The following is a 20,544-nucleotide window of genomic DNA, read 5'->3' as shown; positions in this document are numbered from 1 at the left end:
ATTAAAGATAATAAGTAAACTAAGGAAATGTGCCTACTTAAGGCTCAAGTAACTTCTAACCCTGAGTTCTGGCACTTCTTATTCCTGACAACACCTGTCATAAATCTACTTTACACCTGTGTCTATTAAAAAGAAAGCAAACAACTCTTTGATCTTTAACTCGCTGTGACTGACATTCTCTGAGTGATGGAACTAGAAAGCCAGGGGTCATATGTGCCGCCATTGCCAAGACAAGCAGCACCTTTTCCTTGAGAAGCTTTCCCACTTTCCACAGAGCATCTCCCTGTGCTTTAAATCTATGTCAAAAATGTTTTTTAAAGAACTCCAACTCCATTACCCTGACATTCTTTTCCAGCATATAGCTAGGAATATAGTCTTACTTGAGTGGAAGTCATTGAGGGATAAAGGAAAGTTTCAAGCTGAAGGCAGCCATGTGCAACCATTCACTTAATATGATGACGAATGTGTTAGTGTAACAAAAGGCAAAAGGCAGTGCTCTGCCAACCCTAGGTAGTTACAGTAGACTGCCATTCCCAGAACATAAATGGGAGAGATAAGTAATAGTGCAAAGTGGGGAGAGGGAAAGGGAAAGAAGGGGGAGAGAGGAAAAGGGAGGGGGTAGAGGGAAAGAGAGAGAGAAAATTAAGGATTCAGATGTCCCCTTCCAGGGTATGGCCCCAGTGGTTTCCATTTTGTTCACTACCTCTTTTTTTTTCTTGGTTTTATTGAATTAGCTTATTTTATATGATTTCAGATACTTTTCTTTTTTTAATTTTTATTTAAGTAATTTATTCAGATTACATCTCATTTGTTATCCCCTAACTTGTAACTTTCTGTTCCCCCTCCCTACCTCTTTCATCTTATTCCCCTCCCCTATGTCTGTGACAGAAGGGGACCTTGTCCTCCACTATAAGATCACAGCCTATCAAGTCTCTTCCTGGTAGCCTGCTTACTCTTCCTCTGAGTGTCACCAGGTCTCCCCATCAAGAGGAAGTGGTCAAATAAGGGGGCATCAGTGTTCATGTCTGAGTCAGTCCCTTTTAAGAACATCCCTTTATTCATTACTTTATTGCTGATAACTAAAACCAGGGCCTTGTATATGTGAGGCTCGCTCTGTCTCACTGAGCCACACCTTCAGCCAGTTAGCTGTTCCTTTCTGTGTATGACTGAAAACAACCTATTCTTTCTTTCTTTCTTGTATTCTTCTCTCATGCCTTATAACTCAACTGAAGTCTCCCCTCCCTCTATTCCTCCCAGTCCTTCCATCACCACCAGATCCACTTCTCCTTCATTTCTCTTAAAAAAGAAAAAAAAGAGCAGGCCTCCTAGGGATATCCATATAATAGGCCTAATATGATACAGTAAGACTGGGCACAAACCCTCATATCAAGGCTGGATGAAGCAACCCAGTAGGAGGAAAAATGTCCCAAGAGCAGGCAAAGAGCCAGAGACACTCTCACTTCCCAAAGAGTCCATGTTTGCTACTTCAGTCTGTGATCCCTAATGAGGCCTGCTGGTTGATACTTGAGCAGGTTCTTGTGATGTCCTCAGCAAATCTCGGTCCTGTGATCTTTTGCTCCCTTCTTCTGTTGTGTTCTCCCCCGGTTCTGCCTAGTTTTTAACTGGGTCCACTACTTTCTTAAGTTAACATCTTGTCTCATTATACCACAGTTTGAGTACCAAGCCATTATTTTTATGGCATTTAAGGGACAGTTACAAACTAACCCATTACACCAGCCAACTAGACTCTTTCACTCTCTCCAAAATGTCATCTTTTCTAGAATATTAAGAATTTCCACATTGCTGGAGTAACCTAACCTAATATGTAGTGAAGGTCCTTCTGGCCTTGACAGTTTTGGGTCTTTGTTGATTCAATATGAAGCTCTGGATTATTTCATTTTCTAATTTTGTAGAGACTGTGCCTGGAATTTTTAAGGAGATTGCACTGATTGCTTTTGTCAGGTTAAGTCTGGAGTTTCTTTGGTTGTTTTGGGTTTTTTTTTTCTTTTCTGAATGATTGGCGCATCAATGAAAGCAGCATATTAACACATATTAAACTAGATATTAACATATCTGGTTCCATCTCTCTTTATATCTGGTAGTTTAACAGAGTTTAGTGCATATAAGCTGTCTAATTGGTTTCTCTATTGCTGTGATAAGACACTGACCCAAAGCAACATGAGGAGGAAAGAGTTGATTTGGTATACAAGTCACAGTCTACTGTTGGGGGAAGCCAGAGCTCAAAGCAGGAACCTAGAGGCAGAAACTGAAGTAGAGACCCTGGAGGGATGCTGCTTACTTGTTTGCTCTCCATGGCTTGCTTATCTTACTTTCTTATTCAACTCAGGACCACATGCCCAAGGGTGACACCACCCACAGTTGGCTGTGGGCCCTGCCACATCACCTACTTATCATAACAGTGATCCACAGCCTTGCTAACAGGCCAATCTGATGGAGACAATTTCTCAAGTGAGATTCCAGCTTTGCTAGAGGGCAGCTCTAGCACACAGGGTAATCCTGTAGGGTTGCAGCATATGTGAGTACCAGTTAATGGCTGGTCCTTCTCTCTATACTTGAGCTCTTAATCCTTCAGGCTGGTAGCCTTGCTATGTTGGTCTCTCTATATATACACCTTAACTCTTAAATTTCCAGGCTGGTAGCCTAGCCTTGCTCTTTGGGTGTGTGTGTGTATGTGTGTGTGTGTGTGTGTGTGTGTGTGTGTGTGTGTGTGTGTGTGTGTGTGTGTTCACTCATAAACATCCAGACAGGTAGCCTTGTTATTTGGGGCTCTCTATATACACACTTTAACTCTCTCCAAAAAGTTTAATTCTATATGCAGTTTAACACCCAGGGGCTGCTGACTTCTAAAGGAAAAGAGAGGTATCAGGGAATTGAACCCTGATCTTTCAGATTCAGGGTCTGAAGCCTTATCAAATGAGCTATACACTCTTCTGGGTTTTCTGCCATCAAAACAAGTCTCTGGCTAGAAACTTATATTGTTTAACAGCAAAGGCTCTTAATCTTAACCTTTTAACTCAGAGTACATACCAGTGAATGGCAGCCATGACAGTTTCTTGCTATAAATGAGAGGGGTTGTAAAAAGGAAAACCTTAGTTCTTTTTAACTTAATGGCTTAGCAGTGAACAGCTGCCTTCTGGAAGCGAGAGTCCTAATGAAGAAGGCCGATAAAACACTCTAGACTGCTTATCACTTCACACACACACACACACACACACACACACACACACACACAAACACACACACACACACACACCACGTACAATCAATAGGTGAAACAAGGGAGCTCCCAAAAGACACCATTCATCCACAAATATTTAAACATATGGATGTAATCACAAATATATACATATGTACATCCATATAGATAATATACACAGACAATTTTTTGGATGATGTAGGTAGCCTCAACAACTGTTTAATTTAATCTTGTGTTTTTATATGATCTAATACAAATATTCTCCATGAATGGAAAAATTACCTCATTCAAAAATAGATACAACTGTTACATAAAAAGGGAGTTACAATAGGACTATTGATCCTAATATCTAACTAGATACTATGTTTATTATAAGTTCAAAGCAGTGGTTTTATCTATATGCTCATTATGAGTTCAAAGCATAAGTCTTATCTTTTTCTTACTCCAAATGTACATTATGTATTCAAAGAAAAAATTTAATGTCAAAGTTTTCTAATATATGGGTGTCTGTCTTGTCTTGTATAGTTAAACATTAACTATAAATGTACACCTGGGCCATAATCTTGGGCTAAACCTATAATGAATTTATCTCCTTTATTATTAATTTGTTTCAGCCTTGTTTTCCATCTTGTTGTTAATCAAGTGCTTGACATATGGAGGTTCACAGAGGTCCTAAAGCAGGACCCTCTTCATTTATTTATTTGGCATGCTGCCATTGACAGAGAATTTTTCTTTAAACCTTTAGTGTTAACATGAAACATTTGAGGGAAATTTGAGGCTTGTAACACATTTGCTATTAGTGATTTCTCAATTTCCTCATTTCTTTATGCCAAAGGACCTGCTAAACCCGTATGTGACTGAATAAGTGTAGTGTATAATGAATAGTTTCTACTTCTGATGGCCTGTTGCAATTACATAACAACCAAAGTCAATTCTAAGTTATCAGGAGTGCATTCAGCAATTTCCATATACAAAACAACTCCCTGTGCATACCGATAATCAGTAATTATATTGAGAGATTCAGGAAAATCTAACAGCACTATAAGGATTGCATACAATTCTGATTTTTGTACTGAGGTGTATGGGCTTTTGATCACCTTGGTTATTTTATCTGACTTATAACCTGCTATTCCCATCCTGTTTGTGTCAGTATAGAAGGTTGGGGCCTCTGGGATTGGAGTACACCACTGTTATAAATGTTCCCTTCCCCCTAAATTTGTAGGTATGTCAGCCACACAGGGTCTCAACTTCCCTATTTTCCCTTCTGGTCTCACACATTTAATCCACTATACACTTGGTCTTATTTGAGATAATTTACCAATTCTTATGAATTGTGTGTAAACCTTCTGGAGTGGACAATCAAGATTCCAAGGCTTTGAGATGTGAACGTGACATCTGCTCCTGCATGCACCAAACCTTCTATTTCAACACCATTCATCTGTACCATTAACGTGGGTCTCTGATCATTAACCATTGTTTATCAAAAATTTGACTTCCAGTACTACAAAATGCACCTGTTCTTTCTACTGGAGAGGTTTGCCCTTGATAAAAGGAAACAGAAACAGCTGAGAAATTCCATTCCCTGCATTAACTTGCATTTCCTTCTTTACATTCGTCATGATTTTAATTTCTTCCTTACAATCCTCATCTATAATACCTGGATACACAGTAAAGCCTTGAGAAGTTAGTCCACTTCTTCCCAAGATTATTCCTACTGTCCCTGAAGGTAGACAACTATAAACAACAGTTGTTATTTTGTAACATTCAACCTGTGGAGATAGTGTAAGAGATTTATCCAAGGCCAGATCCAAAGCTGCACTGCCTTCAGTATCATGAATTAAATAATCAATACCTAGTCTTCATCTTCCTGCGTGTTTCTTACCACCTGGCTGACCTAAGAAAGATGTCTCATATTGTTTGCTGTGAGGCCTCCAGCTAACAGGACCCTACATTATTTTCCTGATGGCAAGAGATTACCTCATGTCTCTCTGGGATTGTCAATCCCTAGACCAATGTTTTCATTTGCCACAATGGTGACAATACCTTGGAAGTCTTGGCATGTCATTACCATCACCTCCAGAATCTCCTCTTCTATGAATACCATATTCCCAGAGTTGGTGCACCTGTTATTTTGAGGTCAGGAAATTTTAATCTTGAATTTTCTTTGTAAATGGCTAAATGTAGCACAATTAATGCACTGGGTGTTTTGATATCTGAGACCCCTAGTTACAGCTTGTCTTATGATATTGTTTTGATGCTTCTGAGAACCAATATTAGCCATGTCCTTTAACCATTCATCTAATGGCATGCTTCATGTGTTTGATGATTTAATTGCTCTCTTACATTCAGTATTTGCATTCTCATATGCAATGATCAGTGTCAATGTTGTGTGGTCTCAGGATCTAGTATGGCTCTCTCTAGAGCTGCACCCAGTCTCTGTAAGAATTCTGTGAAGGCTTCTCTAGGACCTTTAAATACCTTAGTAAATGAAATAGCTGTTTTTACCAGGCTCTTCAACCATGTCCCAAGATCTTAAGGCTGCAAGAGGACATTGTTCAGTTACTAGATCTTCATATTGGGTTTTTTCTCTTAAGTCAGCATATCACCCTTCACCAAGGAATTCATCTTTAACAACATAGATCCCCCTAGTTATATTTTGGTGTTCTGTTTTCATGACATCATTTCTCCACCAGAATAACCACTGTAATTGTTGAGCAGCTTCTAACACAGCTGATAGCAATCCCTTCCAATCTTGGGAAGTAAGTCTACACTGCATTGCCCAGTTACTTAAAATTTGTTTAACAAAATGAATGCATTCTGTACCCTATAATAGACTCGTTTTAGATATATTTTATTAATTTATACATATTACATCTCAATTGCTATCCCATCCCTTGTATCCTCCCGTTCCTCCCTCCCTTCCATTTACCCTACTCCCCTCCCCTATGACTGTGACTAAGGGGGACCTCCTCCTCCTCCTGTATACCCTCATACAGTATCAAGTCTCTTCTTGGTAGCCTGATATCCTTCCTCGGAGTACCACCACGCCTCTTCATCCAGAGGATGTAGTCCAATATGGGGCACCAGAGTTCATTTGAAAGTCAGTCCCCACTCTCCACTCAGTTGTGGAGAATTGGCTAGCTCTGGTTAGGGGTTCAAAGTACTGCACGTATTGTCCTTGGCTGGTGCCATAGTTTGAGCAAGACTCCTGGGCTCAGATCTGTTGGTCATAATGTTCTTCTTTTAGGTGTCTAGGACCCTCTGGATCCTTCTATTTCCCCATTCTTCCATGCTTCTCTCACATAGAGTCCCAATAGGAAGTTTTCGCCTCTGTCCCACTTTCCTGGTAAGTGAAGACTTTCATGGGGCATGCTCCTTGGGCTAGTGTCCAGATATAAGTGAGTACGTACCATTTGACTCTTTCTGCTTCTGGGTTAACTCACTCATTATGATCATTTCCAGTTCAATCCATTTGTCCACAAATTTCAGAAATTCCTTGTTTTTAGTAGCTGAGTAGTATTCCATAGTGTCAATGTACCACAGTTTCTTTATCCATTCTTCTACTGAGAGACACTTAGGCTGTTTCCATGTCTGGCTATTATGAATAAGGCTGCTATGAACATGGTTCAGCAAATTTTCTTGTTGTGTGCTGGAGCATCTTCTTGGTATATACCAAGGAGTGAAATAACTGGGTCTTGAGGAAGCCTTATTCCCAGTTTTCTGAGAGAGCGCCAGATAGATTTCCAAAGTGGCTGTACTAGTTTGCACTCCCACCAGCAATGAGGGAGTGTTCCTCTCTCTGCATAACCTTGCCAGCATGTGGTGTTGCTTGAGTTTTTGATCTTAGCCATTCTGATCGGTGTAAGATGGACTCTCAGAGTTGTTTTGATTTGCATTTCCCTGATGACTAAGGAGATTGAGCATTTCTTTAAGTGTTTCTCTGCCTTTCAATACTCCTCTGTTGAGAATTGTCTCTTTAGTTCTGAGCCCCATTTCTCAATTGGGTTATTTGGTTTGGTGGTGTTTAATTTCTTAACTTCTTTATATATTTTGGCTATTAGACCTTTGTCAGATGTAGAGTTGGTTAAGATCTTTTCCCAGTCTGTAGACTGTTGCTTTGTTCTGTTGACAGTGTCTCCTGCCTTACAGAAGCTTCTCAGCCTCATGAGGTCCCATTTATTAATTGTTGACCCTAAGGCCTGGGCTTTTGGTGTTCTGTACAGGAAGTTGTCTCCTATGCCAATGTGTCCCAGGCTCTTCCCCACTTTTTCTTCTTACCAGTTTAATGTCCCTGGTTTTATGTTAAGGTCTTTGATCCACTTGGACTTGAGTTTTGTGCATGGTGACAAATATGGGTCTAATTGCATTTTTTTACACATAGACATCCAGTTAGACCAGCACCATTTGTTGAAGATAATATCCTTTTTCCATTGAATAGATTTGACTTCTTTTAGACTCTTTAAAGTGCTTTAAATCTAGCATGTCTACTGGACACCATGCCATCTCATCATTAGTGGGGAATGGTGCAAAAAGATTGGAAAGGCTGATGGTGTCTGTGTAGCACTAGAGAATGACTATCAGAGCACCGGCCTCCAAAGCCCTTTTGTCCTGTCTGCTTTCTCATTCCTTTAGAATCCTTTCAACCTCTCTGGCTTCCTGTTTCTTTCCACCCTATTCCAAATGCTGATGCTCTGAACACCTGGCATGTGGAGCAGTGTGGGGTGGCAAGAGCAGAGAGCTCCTGTTTTTGGTTATCACCAAATTTGAACACCTTTTTTCTCCATTTATCAGTGGTGCTATTTGCTTCACAAGTGCTTCCATCTCTGCTGTAAAATGTCTTGTTGCACTACCAACTCTGAAATCTCTTCCAGAGTTACAGAACTTAGTGACACTTCTGGTTTTCATATCTCATCAATCTTTCTTCCAATCTTTTTAAAAATGGAATACAGAAAAAAGACAAAGCAAAACCAGAAAATTACCTCTAGGTATAAATCAGGAAAGAGCCTTGCAACAGAAGCTGTCATATATCTGACACCCTGAAACAGTATCTATATACCATCAAAATTTGTATTTTCCTCTAAAGCATTAGAAGTTAAGTGACCCATTATGTCCCAGCCACATTGGGCACCACATGTAGGCTTTAAACTTTTTCAAACCTACTTTATTTGAGACTCTTTCATGCTTATACCTTCCTTCCAACCCACATCCTCTAGATAGGAGAGAAAAGAGGTTTACAGAAACAGGAGAAGTAGACCTTTTTAGACTCAGTTCCTTGGAATGATTCCACTGGTGATTCCAGTAAACTGGTTAAACAGCAAACCAGCAATTCAACAAAAGAGAGTGGAACCTGGGGCAACTGCCTGAACTTGGAGCAGCAGCTGAAACAAAGAACCTCAAAGCTTTCACCAGAGCAGTTCTCTCTAGGATATTTTTGAAGTTGAGTAATGAACAGACAAGATCAAAAATCCCAGCCTCTCGTTTTGGAATCATATGCATATATGTCTCCTCTCAGAGTCCATACTAACATGTTCTTCAGTTGGCACAGACCATACTCCTGGAAGAGGCAGTTCCTCTTCTAGTAAACAAACATCACCTGTTCTCTCGCAAGTCTGTTTTCAGTGGAAAAACACTGCGCACCTTTACACAAGTCTGTTTCATATCCCACACTTGGCATCAAAACAAAAACATGTTTACATGTACGCCATCAGTGTACTGTGGAAGTATGCAAAGAAAGCTTCTCCCAGAATGATACATCCAGTTCCTTTTGCCTGGCTGGTCAGGCTTTTTATTTTGACTGAGGTATAAGGAATGGATTAGAATATGATAAAGAGATTGATGACTATAATCCAGATATCTGTGCTTGAAAAGGTCTGTTGAGCTTGTTCCACAATAGCCTGTCCCTGTGGGTTACAGGGGATGCCATCAGAGTGTCAAACATTAAAAGTTAACCATCAGTTTTTTTAAAAAATCTTTTGAAGTACAAACAGTAGCCAGTTTCTGGGGCTCTTGGCCTATCCAACAGTGTAAAATAGTGAAATAAATAATGCAGCATATCTTTGAGAGCCTCCCCCATATCAGGCAGAGGCACAAATATGTAGAAATGGAAGGCTCTGAAGAGCTGACTCTTAAGGCTTTCCCTCCTTTGAATGGGGACAACAAATGGGCTTTCTCAAAAAAAAAATGTTGGTTTAAAAAAAAAAGAACTTCAACAATATAAGCTGCAGTACTGGTGCACTCCTTCAATCCCAGCACTTGGGTGGTGGAGGCAGCAGATTTCTGTGAGTTTGAGGTCAGCCAGGGCAGTGTAGTGAGTTCAGAGCAGCTGGGTCTACAGAGCAAATGCTATATGTAGGGCTCATTGCCGGTATACTTTTTGCAGATGTTTCCACTAACAGGCAATGGGAGTATAAAATTGCATCACATGGACCAATATTTTTCACCCTCATCATCTCCTTCAGCACTATCTGCCTCAACCTCCTCACAATCCTTCCCTAGGGCAACCATGTCCTCAGGACCCTCAGAGGACTCCCCACATCCTAAGCTCTCACCCAGAGAGCACAAAGGCATACTTGGGCCATGCTGTAATTTTCTTCCCTTGGTTTCCTTTTTAAAATATTGCATTTATTTACTCTCTGGTTGATGTAAATCTGGTCTATATAGTGAGTTCTAGGATGACCAGAGCTACATAGTGAGTCTTTGTTTCAAAACAAAACAAAAAGGATTACATTTATTTATTTATTTTGTGTGGTGAGTGCGTGTGTGTGTGTGTGTGTGTGTGTGTGTGTGTGTGTTGTGCACAGTTGGCATATGGAGATCAGAAAACAGCTTTCTTGAGTCATTTCTCTCCTTGTACTACATGGGTACTGGGATTGAACTCAGGTATCAGGCTGGGGGTCAAGTGCTTTTAATGATGAGACAACCCCCTTGACCCTCAGCTGCTTCCTTTCTCTTCCTCCTCCTCCTCTTCTTCACTATAATTAACTATGAAAACACTTAGGTTTCTGAGAGCAGTAAGACTCTTGAGTGGATAAAGAGACTCCTGGTCCTCAGGATCTCAGTTTGCCTCCCCGGCCATTGCCTCCCTGCTCATCCCTCATGTTCCTTCACTTGGAGGTGAGAAACCAGCTTCTTCCTTAGCAGCATTTCTACACAGGACTTCCTCCAGAACCAATGTCAATCAAGTACAGACACATCCCTTGTCTTCCTGGTCTTTGGGGCTGCCTCAGATACCACCATGTCTGTCTTTTTTCATTTCCTTTGACATATTAACAAATTATTACAAACTTGATGGGTTAGAGTAGCACCCATTAATTCTCTCACAGTAGTGGAAGTCAGACTTCAAGATCAGTTCTGCTGTTCTACAAACCAAGGTGCAGGCTGCTCCTTTCCCCAAGAAGTTCTGGGGGAAATACCATGTCCTTGCCTCTGTAGCATCCTCTAGCTGCAGAATCAGAGGTGTGGCATCTTGCTTCATTAGCAATGCCACTTTCTTCCCATGACAAGCCCCCTTTTGCTTTCATACTATAATAATAGACACATTGTGGTTCCATCGTGGACCTGTCTTGCTAATCCTGGACAACCTCTTTATTGTGCCTTCCTTACTTTCCTCACTCCTGCCTAGGTCCCTGTGAGGCCAAATTTACAAGTTCCAGGGATCAGGTCCTGGACATCTTGAGTACCACTTGGAGATCTTTAGCGCACTACAGCCTCCATGCTTGTAACCTTTCCCCCAGAGCATTTGACACCCAAGAAAGCAGGTTCCTCTCTAGCCTTGCTCTTTCTTCACATCTCTCATGATCTAAGGGGTGTCTGGGAAGCTGAACTTGCTGGTAGTCTTTCTGTGAGGGGCTGAGAGCTCCAGGGCCCCTGAGAAGTGGGAGCCTTGTCCTGATTGCGATCCTTCCACTAGCTCTGCCACATCTTGTTTAATAAACCTTCCTCCTTGAAGCCTTCATCTTCATCAGTTCAGCCATGTGGCAGAGGCTATGCTCCTGCCAGTTACAGCATTTATCTTCAATTCTTCACCACATATCTGGCCACCACTGTTTCAGTCCTCCACAGAAAAAGGCACCCCAGCTGACTGAGGGACCAACCTTGGCCTCCTGCTTACAGGCTAGTCACTGCGTTAGAGAGCCCCTGGCCTATTTCTGGGAGTGTTTTTCTACTTGAGCATGGTGGAAGTCCATGTAGCCTTTCCCCAATTCTCTCATGCACACCTCCTCTCAGCCTTTCCACTGCCCCTGTGGTGGAAGCCAGAATAGCTCATGCACTCCTCTCTCTTTAGGAATCCCACTCAGGAAGGCAGCCATCTTGGGAGGCCTGTGCCTGTCTGCCCCTCTCAGTGTGGAGCACTTATAAATATGTCCCCTTCATGCAGCTGTTGATATCTTCTCTTAACACAAATGACATCCGTTGCCCCTTCGCTCCTCATAAAGCCCCAGCAGGAGGAGGAATATAAGGAAGGGCACAGAAACATGTCTGCTTTCAATCAGTTTCCAGGCTCTGTTTCTTGATGGCACCCCATCCCAGGGAGTGTGGGAGACCGTTCTAACAAAGTCAATGAGTCTTGATTACACTTTTCTTCTGAGAAGAGAACCCAGGCTCAGAGAAGATACGTAACCTGTTCTGCAGAGTTTTTCTTTATTTTCAGATTTATTTTATTTCTCTGTGCATGGGTGCAGGTATCTGTGCCCTTATATGTGCACATGTGTGTAAGTGTTTGCAAAGGGTCAAAATAGGATGCCAAGTCTCTGAGTTATGCTCTAGCAGCAAGCAGCTGCATTTGCTGTGTAGCTTCTTTAGGGTCTCAGTGGTGGGTTCAAAGCAGCTCAGTGCTTACTATTTTGCTCAAGGCAGTGAGGGCACCAGCAAATAGCCTAAGAACTGTCAATTAAGGCATCAAAGTACCTCAAATGCCCAGAATCAGAGCTAATTTATAAAAACATTTTTTAAAAAATAGTGCTTACAATAAAGACATCATTAACACTAAACAGTGATTCCATAGAAATTTCCAACAATTATCTGCTGCCTGGAGATCTCAGGGAGTGGTGGGCCCCTTAATCTACCTCACTTCCTCTGCAAACACTACTCTCAGGGAACTTTTCTCCAAGCCTAGGTCAGGATGAGGGATCTCAGAGTCCCTACCATGAGGACAGTGCTTGCCCTGCAGTAAGTGCTCATGACTGGTGGTAAGGACTGAGCCATGACATCTGCCCCCTCCACATCTGTATTCCTGCCAGGAGGCTGTGACGAGGAAGTCAGGTGGTGATTGAGGACATGTGTTCAGGGCTTCAAGTATCTTCTCAAGTACTGTCCTCGATGCATGGGAACTTGTTAGATGTCTAAAATGTCACTGGAAAGGTGACAAGAAAACTAGCCATTTGACTTTATGATTTCTATTCCTACAATTTATTTAAGGGATAATGCAGAGGCCCAGATGATAGCCGGCATAAAATAACAGTTACGTTTTTAAAAGAAATAACAAACTGGTATTTTCTGAGTCAATACAAGTGAATATGGCCTTAGGAACGCAGATTCAAGTTAGTCTGATGGCAGACTCTTCTGCGCATGGAGGCACTACCTCATGTGAGCATGACTGGTCACACACAGAGCTGCAGGTGACTCATTTAGCAGGCTGATTACAGAACATTTCCAGTTGTTATGCGTCTCTCCTGAGGCAAGAGAAGCTCTGCCAAGAGTCACACCTTGTCACCTTAGCGTGAGGGTTGCTACAAAGGAGACAACCACCAAGCTTGGTGTACATTTTAAGAATTGTGTCCAGTGGTCAGTGTGTGTGCGTGTGTGTGTGTGTGTGTGTGTGTGTGTGTGTGTGTGTGTGTGTACAAGTTTACATGAGGCCCAAGTTGCACGTGGACATGTATGTCAATACACATGTGTGTGCAAGTTCATGTGGAGGCCAGAGACCTTAGGGTCATTTCTTCTGTACTACCCACTTTTATTTTTGACCTGACCTGATGCCCAGGGCTTTGCCTGTCTATAGCTCCCCAGGCCTGGCATTACAGGCTTGTGGCACCACACTAGATTCCTGCCCCTCCTATCACCTATGGCTTTTTTTATTTTGTTATGTTTCATTTTTAACATATATGTTTATATTTGTACACATGAATAAAATAAACTACATACAGCAGGAAGAACCATGAGACAATCATGAGTTATATAAATGTTACATTCATAGTGATTTGGCTTTTTGTATTTGTCAAACTTGAAATAAACATCTTTCCTATCTCCTTGGGTCTAAATTTCTGAATGAAATTTAATAATAAATGTATCTCATCTCTGTTAAATTAAATCATCTATCTTGTTCTAAAAAGATCTTTTGCCTTAAACAACTAAACTTGATTGTAAGACTATCTGGTCTTCAACACCAATCAGAGACTTGAGAAGGAATAAAACTTAAATGCCTGAGTGAACTGATACTGCAGGTTAGCAGCTTCCAAAATGGAAAAATGACTAAGACAGTTTACTGCCTGACCGGTCACCCAAAACTCTCCATAATGTTGAAGCATCATCTTTGGCCTTCTATCCCAATATCTCTACCAGACATATTCGCAAGGCAGGAACTAATGAGGACTTGCTTACCCTGTCTCAGCAGAGTTCAGCTGTCAACTCTAAACTTGCCCATTTTTAGGCAGCATTCTCTCTGTGGCAGAAACAAGAACATTTTGCCCAGTGGCTGGTTTGCCACATTTGAAGGCATCTCCATAACGAGGCTCTTTGATGCTCATCAAATTCTTTGAGGTTGGCTGGGTGTTGCCAGGAGCTAACTTGTCTTGTTGTCCAAAAAAATCTTTAGAATAATAACAAATTCTTTAAATGTCATATTCTATAGAACTCTGAGGCTTTTGAAGGCCTTATTTAACTATTTCACCATATGTATCTATAGAATCATATCTATATGTTAGACCTAGGATATATATTCTTGTGATAAAATTAGACCCAGCAGAATTAGACAGCTTCCTCGACAGCATTGTAGAAAGCTTCTGATCCCATTTGGTCCAGCATTTCAGTCTGTCTGACACAGGACTCCTATTAAGCCTGGAATCTCTCAACATTTAGAAACTGGACCACAAATGTGATCCCTGGCTTGCTTAATGATTTTTCCCAATTTTGAGGCCACTTCTAAAATATTACTTACCCCAAATCAGCCTGAAAAAAACCTTAAGAGAATGATGCCCCATTTCCTCTAAGGGAGGTTGGGTAGGATTCCATTTGTTCTCTTGGGCTACAGATGCTTACTCATCAGGAGGTGGTTATAAGTTATTATTGATCTTATACAGAGAGAAAACTAGGTTGGACTCGGGGAAGTCTCACTTTTCCTTTATCTGTCTTTTGTAGATAGGGAGATAGGAGCTAAAAAGAAAGAAAGGGAGATATAGAAATATAGAGGGAGAATAGAACAAAAGGTAGATGATTGAACCTACCCCTTAACTCAGGGCCTTAATTGTTACTCATAAATAAGGTTATTTTTAATTCATTGGTATAGAATTTAGTATATTGATGCAAATCATGGTCATGTTAAATATGGCTTTTTATGGTTAATTTAATTACCTGGGAAACTAAAGAGAATATACTAAGCTGAGATGTTCATCTTGTGGGCAGACCCACACAGCAAACAGACAAGTTCAAGATTATTTTGAGCACAGGATTATCATTTGAGAATGTGGCTGAAACAACAGGGCGGCAGCAGCCAGCATCTATTGTCTGCTTTTGGTTTCTGGAAATTGAACTCAGGTCTTTGTGTTTTCACAGAAAGTTCATTACCAACCGAGCCATCGCAAAACAATGGCTTCTGGATCTCTTTGGAGTCACAGAGCTCCCATGAGCATGGATCAGACACACCTCAAGCCCGCAAGCACAGCTACAGCCTCTTAGGAGCACTTCATTTCTCTCTCATGAGACTGTGAGAAGTTATTGCAGGCTAGAGATACATCATACAGGGAACTGGATCCTAGATCTGGGTCCATGAAGCCTTGGTGAAGGTTGTGTTTGTGAGCTGGCATGATGAAGCCAGGCTGCTGAGACTGGAAGAGGGCAGATGTAGGGTAGGTGGTGAATAAAGATACTTATATTGAGGAACTTCTATTGTGAGCAGATGAGAAAGAATGTTAGGCTGCTGGGAGACTTTTTTTTATTCTGAGTCAGATAATTGAAGGTATCCAATGGTAGAACGCATAGTTAAGATTTAAGAGTCTTTAAGGCATTCTATCTTATACTAGAGCTCCCTGAATCAAGAACAATGTCCTCTCAATGTGAGACTGGGTCTTAAACAAACAAAAGAGGAGCTCCATCAGTGAAGATCTTTTCTATTGTAGTGGGAGCTACATTGAAGAGACACTGTGCCTCAACATCACATGTATCCATTTGTGGAGAGAGAAGCTGTCTCTGCCAGCACGCTAAAAGCCCCTTGAGGACAGAGTCCCTCAGAATGAGCACTCTCTGGTGCCAAGGATTATGTGTCCTTCATTTGACTGAGAAGTCCTGAGAGAATACATTGTCTCCATTGGGCTAGAGGTCTTGGAAGCAAAGGTCACTTCCGCCCCTTCCTTACATGAGTACAATGTTTCCAGTATTGAAACTGACCAGACACTTCTCCCCTTCCCTGTGTCTATTTTTGTGGTTTTAAAGATTGGCTTCTGCCAGGAGGCAGCCTGTACTTCTGATGGGGATGTTGCCTTGCTGTGTCCTTGACAATAGCACCCACTACAAGATAGACTGTTAGTTTGACTGTCAGTCACCCATTAGCTCATATTTTGAAGGTTTTCCCCAACTGGTGGTGCTGTTTGGCATGGGAACTTTAAGAGGCAGGGGCTGGCTGACAGAAGGAAGCCAGTAGGGCCTGGACTTTGAAGGTGGAGTCCCTCTCCTCTGCCTCTGCCCCTTCTAGTCTCCCTGCTTCCTGGCCTGCTGTGGTGTGAACAGCCTTCACCTTACACTTCTGCCATCATCATCTGAGATTCCCTCCAGGAGGGATTCCAGCCCTACAAAAGCACAAGCGAAGGTAAGTCTTTTCCTTCTTCAAGCAGTACACACCAGGCAGTCTGTCTCAGAAATGTGGAAATAATAAAAAGACACCGGGAAGGCACACAAGGCCAAGTGATGTTTATCCTCCAATAAAATACACATCATACTCTCTACAGTGGTTTGAATGAGCAATGTCCCCATAGGCTCGTGTTTTTGAGCACTTGGCCCCCAGTCAGTTGCGTTTGCGGGAGGTTATGGAACCTTTAGGAGGTGTAGCCTAGCTGGAGGATGTATGTCGCTAGGGCAGCCTTTGAGGGCTGATAGCCTCACCCCACTTCTCTCTCTCTCTCTCTCTCTCTCTCTCTCTCTCTCTCTCTCTCTCTCTCTCTCTCTCTCTCTCTCTCTCTCTCTCTCTCTCTCCCCCTTCCTCCAGAACTATAAACCAAAATGAGGACTTTCATTATAAATTGCTTCTGATCATGATGTTTTATCATAGTTACAGCAAACTAATTATTATACTTTAAATCGTTATTACCATATAATTATCTTCATAATTTATTGAATTAAAAACACATAGAGGGAAGGAGAGGTGGCTCAGTGGTTCAGAACTGGATACCCTTCTGAGAACTTAGATTCAGTTTCCAGGCCACATGGCGGCTCAGCACTGTCTGCTACTCTAGTCCTGGGTGTCTGATGCCCACTTCTGGACATGTGGCCATGGGCATGCATGTGGTACACGTACATACATGCAAGCAAAGCACCGTGCACATAAAATAAATATATTTTAAAGCAACATAAAGAACACATTTCTGATTTGTACAGAACATTTCTTTTCATCAAATGGAAGCTATCAGACATGAAGGGTCTCCTGCTGTATTATTTTATATAGGCAATTTTAAAGCAAAAAAAAACTAACATAGGAAGAGTATTCTAAAAATAGTGCCTTTCTGTCTGTTAAAAAGGTCATCCTTGGAGACATAGTGATTTTGAGGGCAAACTGAGCTACTTGAGATCTTGTCTCAAAAACACTGTGACTGTATTTGGAGGTTGGAGATTTAAATAGTGATTGAATTAAAAAGAAGCCATCATGGGCAGCCTCTAACAGCGTGGCTGCTGACATCATGTGAAGAGGCCAGGACACAGAGGAAAGACAATGGGCGGACACAACAAGAAGGTGGGCATCTGTGAGTTCCTGGGACACCACTCTGGAGAAGCCAGCACTTTTGCCAGTGCGTTGAACTCAGAGCCCATATTCAGCATTCCTGTTCTCCAGATTGGATCTATTCCTGTTACTTAAGCTCTCCAGTGTGTAAGCAGAAAAATGATGAATAAGTGTCTATGTGAACAGCAAAATTAGTACTACTGAAAATAGTAGGGCTGGCAGGTGGCTCAATGGTAGGATTTTTGGCAAGCTGAATTTGAATCCCAGAACCCACGTGGTAGAGGAATAGAACTGATTCCCATGGCTGTCCTCTAACCTCCATGCAGGTCTGTACACACACACACACACACACACACACACACACACACACACACACACACACTGGGAGTCATTCAAGTAGATGTCCGCCTGAAAAAATCAAATTAACTTCATTTGCTAAAATGCAGATTTTCAGCCTCCCAGAAGTGGCTGTGCATGCTTTTAATCACAGCACTCAGGAGACAGAGGCAGGTGCATCTGAGTTCAAGGCCAGCCTGGACTACAGAGCAAGTTCCAGGACAGCCAAGGTTACACAGAGAAAGCTTATCTTGAAAAACCAAGATTTTTTTTTTTAAAAAGCAAATTTTCTTCAAATATTTTATTGGTTGAATGGTGTCCCCCTTTCACTACCTCATTTCCTGTTCATGTCTTGGAGCCTTCGAATATGACGTTATTCAGAAATAGGGTCATTACAGATACTAATTGTTAAGATGAGGTCATTAGAACTCTGACCCTAGGAGACAAAAGCGAAATGTGGATCCAAAGAGGTGCTCACAGGGTGACATTTTCTACTACCCAAGGAGTCCAAGATACCAGAAACTACAGCCAGAGTATCCTGATCTGACTCCAAGCCCTCACAAGGATCAAACCAACAGGGCACCTCTTGTCTCTGCCTCAGAGCCTTAAGCCAATTAATTTCTGCTAATTATAGTGAGGGGTGGGGAGCACTCCAGGAAGTGTAGCCTGGAGTGTAATTCACAGTAAGTTGAGGGGTTAAAGAATTTCCCTTTACATTTGTTTAAATTTATTTATTTATTTATTTATTCACTCATATTACATCTCAATTATTATCCCATCCCTTCTATCCTCCCTCCCTCCCACTTTCACCCCATTCCCCTCCCCTATGACTGTGACTGAGGGGGACTCCCTCACCCTGTATATGATCATATGGTATAAAGTCTCTTCTTGGTAGCCTGCTATCCTTCCCCCTGAGACCCACCGGGCCTCCCTATCAAGGGGACATGGTCAAATATGGGGCACCAGAGTTCATGTGAAAGTCAGTCCCCACTCTTCACTCATCTGTAGAAAATGTCCTGTCCCTTGGCTAGATCTGGGTAGGAGTTCAATGTTTACTGCATGTATTGTCTTTGGTTGGTGCCATAGTTTGAGCAGGACCCCTGGGCCCAGATCTACCCGTCATTATGTTCTACTTGTAGGTTTCTAGGACCCTCTGGATCCTTCTATTTCCCCATTCTCCCAGTTAAAAAGGAAGAAAAAAAGAAAAACTAGAGGGCACCATATTGCACAGCATCGGTGTGACCATCAAGAGATTATGTTGACAATAATACTAAAATCTACAGCATGTTTTAAAAGTAATACTGATATGTTTAACAATGAAGTAAAAGTGAATTTCATCTGTTTCTTATCTGTTAAAGACTGGAGAATTTGTTTTAATGTAAACATTACGTTCAGAACTCTGTTTACACTCACTCATTCTGATTATCCTGAAAATGTAATAAAACAATTTTTTCCCTTTACCCCAGCAACCACAAGGTGGCTCATAACATTTTATAATGAGATCTGATGCCCTCTTCTGGCGGGCAGGTCACCTCCAGATAGAGTGTTCATATATGTAAAATAAATAAATAAATCTTTAAAATAAAAATAAAAAGAATTTCCCTTTATAAAGAAAGTTGTAAAATGGATTTATAAGGGGTCTTGCCAGGAGTAAGAAGTTCTAAATAAACCAACTTTAGAAATCATTTAGGCCCTAAGTAGGCATGGCTTAGTTTGTCTTTAACAGTTTTCAGTTCAGATGTCTTTAGGAAAACCCCCATCATCTCTGCAGGTATTTCTGGCACTATAGCTGTGTGGAGCATCCTGACTGTGCCATCAGGAAAGAGAAACCAACCAGATTTCAGGGTGAAGGGCTTCCTTCTCATGTCACCCCAGTTTTTGGTCACAGGGCAGGAAAAAATCTGGCTGTGAGCCCCCATATGCCTCTCAGCCCAGAGTCCTCCTGTGAGCACCTGGAGTGAAGGTTCCTGGAGATCTCATCCTCTCAGGTGGAACATCCCCCTTCTGTCCAACCTCTCAGACTCTGGAGAACTTACTATGACATAGGCAGAAGCCACCTCCCCCTCCGTACATCCTGGTGGTCCCACTGGGTCCAGGATTTAAGATTTCATCAATTCTAAGGACCCTGATGACACCAGATAGGGCTTCTGTGGATAGCTTTGGCTGTCCTGGACTCACTTTGTAGACCAGGATGGCCTCAAACTCACAGAGATCCGCCTGCCTCTGCCTCCCTCAGTGCTGGGGTAACAAGCATTGGCCACCAAATCCAGATTCTGCAGGATGTTTTTTAAATCAAACTTTGAGCAAATTGGTTATTTTCCTTCCCCCAGTGTCTAACCTAAACCCTTGGACATCCTTGAACAGGACAAGATGTCTGCTCACATGGAAATCACATGCTGGTTGAAGATGATGAAGACCAAAATGTGTTCTCTGACTAAGAGACTCATACATTTTCAACCACATCCTCACAAACCAGATGCAAAAATAGGTTAAGAAGGTCACAGCAGGATGACATGGGACGCATCCCTTCTATGGAGGATGGCTTGGTACCTGTAAATCAATGAAAGAATACGTCGTGTGCTAACATAGAAGTCAAAGCATCCAGCCACCTCAACAGGTGTAGAACACATATTCCATAGGACACAATCTATTTTATGATTTAAAACTTCATAAATTAGATATGAAAAATGAATATACTTCAAAATCCTAAAGGCTATGTAAGATCACTACCTTTATGTTTCTGCTCAGTTTTATTGAATTAGCTTATTTTATATGGTTTCGGATGCTTTTAACCCAATTTAGTTTATTAATTGTAAGAGTATCCCTTTATTCATTAATTTGGTGCTGA

Source organism: Acomys minous, assembly GCF_964271855.1.
Source record: "Acomys minous genome assembly, chromosome: 6".
NCBI classification, from domain to species: domain Eukaryota; kingdom Metazoa; phylum Chordata; class Mammalia; order Rodentia; family Muridae; genus Acomys; species Acomys minous.
This window is presented reverse-complemented; position numbering follows the sequence as displayed.